The sequence below is a fragment of the Arachis hypogaea genome, chromosome 17, assembly GCF_003086295.3.
Source record: "Arachis hypogaea cultivar Tifrunner chromosome 17, arahy.Tifrunner.gnm2.J5K5, whole genome shotgun sequence".
In the NCBI taxonomy this organism is placed as follows: Eukaryota; Viridiplantae; Streptophyta; class Magnoliopsida; order Fabales; family Fabaceae; genus Arachis; species Arachis hypogaea.
Window position 1 is genome coordinate 82,568,825 of NC_092052.1, and position 1,885 is coordinate 82,570,709.

The 1,885-nt window shown below is 42.4% G+C and overlaps 1 non-coding gene across 1 annotated transcript; it reads right to left on the reverse strand.

Annotated features, from left to right (window-relative positions):
- Positions 1-356: 356 nt before the first annotated feature.
- On the reverse strand, positions 357-464 carry LOC112768746 (small nucleolar RNA R71). The gene has a single exon (XR_003186140.1). It is a non-coding gene; the product is annotated as a small nucleolar RNA R71 (small nucleolar RNA).
- Positions 465-1,885: the final 1,421 nt, after the last annotated feature.

Here is a 1,885-nt window from a genome sequence, read left to right on the forward strand (position 1 = left end):
GTGACTTTACTGCACCTAATTCCAATTTACATGGAAGAAGCATCTCCATTCCTGCCATTGGAGCAAACAACTTTGAGTTGAAACCTCAGCTAGTCTCTCTGATGCAGCAGAACTGCAAGTTTCATGGACTTCCATCTGAAGATCCTTTTCAGTTCTTAACTGAATTCTTGCAGATCTGTGATACTGTTAAGACTAATAGAGTAGATCCTGAAGTCTACATGCTCATGCTTTTCCCTTTTGCTGTAAGAGACAGAGCTAGAGTGTGGTTGGACTCTCAACCCAGAGATAGCCTGAACTCTTGGGATATACTGGTCACGGCTTTCTTAGCCAAGTTCTTTCCTCCTCAAAAGCTGAGCAAGCTTAGAGTGGACGTTCAGACCTTCAGACAGAAAGAAGATGAATCCCTCTATGAAGCTTGGGAGAGATACAAAGGACTGACCAAAAAGTGTCCTTCTGACATGCTTTCAGAATGGACCATCCTGGATATATTCTATGATGGTCTGTCTGAGTTATCTAAGATGTCATTGGATACCTCTCCAGGTGGATCCATTCACCTAAAGAAAATGCCTGCAGAAGCTCAAGAACTCATTGACATGGTTGGAAATAACCAGTTCATGTATACTTCTGAAAGGAATCCTGTGAATAATGGGACGCCTATGAAGAAGGGAGTTCTTGAGATTGATACTCTGAATGCCATATTGGCTCAGAACAAAATATTGACTCAGCAAGTCAATATGATTTCTCAGAGTCTGAATGGAATGCAAGCTGCATCCAATAGTACTCAAGAGGTATCTTCTGAAGAAGAAGCTTATGATCCTGAGAACCCTGCAATAGCAGAGGTGAATTACTTAGGTGAACCTTATGGAAACACCTATAACTCATCATGGAGAAATCATCCAAATTTCTCATGGAAGGATCAAAAGCCTCAATAAGGCTTTAATAATGGTGGAAGAAATAGGTTTAGCAATAGCAAGCCTTTTCCATCATCCACTCAGCAACAGACAGAGAATTCTGAGCAGAATCCATGTAGCTTAGCAAACTTAGTCTCTGATCTGTCCAAGGCCATTGTAAATTTCATGAATGAAACAAGGTCTTCCATTAGAAATTCTGAAGCACAAGTGGGCCAGCTGAGTAAAAGGATTACTGAAATCCCTCCTAGTACTCTCCCAAGCAATACAGAAGAGAATCCAAAAGGAGAGTGCAAGGCCATTGACATAAGCAGCATGGCCGAACCTGTAAGGGAAGGAGAGGACATGAATCCCAAGGAGGAAGACCTCCTGGGACGTCCAGTGATCAATAAGGAGCTTCCCTCGGAGGAACCAAAGGACTCTGAGGCTCATCTAGAGACCATAGAGATTCCATTGAACCTCCTTATGCCATTCATGAGCTCTGATGAGTATTCCTCTTCTGAAGAGAATGACGATGTTACTGAAGAGCAAGCTGCCAAGTTCCTTGGTGCAATCATGAAGCTAAATGCCAAATTATTTGGCATTGATACTTGGGAAGATGAACCTCCCTTGTTCATCAATGAACTAAGTGATCTGGACCATGATCTTTATGGCTCTGTGTGACCTTGGTTCAGGGATAAACCTCATGCCCCTCTCTGTAATAGAGAAACTGGGAATCTATGGGGTGCAAGCTGCTGAAATCTCATTAGAGATGGCAGATAATTCCAGAAAACAGGCTTATGGACAAGTAGAGGACGTGTTAGTAAAGGTTGAAGGCCTTTACATCCCTACTGATTTTAGAGTCTTAGATACTGGGAAGGAAGAGGATGAATCCATCATCCTAGGAAGACCTTTCCTAGCCACAGCAAGAGCTGTGATTGATGTGGACAGAGGAGAATTGATCCTTCAATTGAATGAGGACAACCTTGTATTTACAA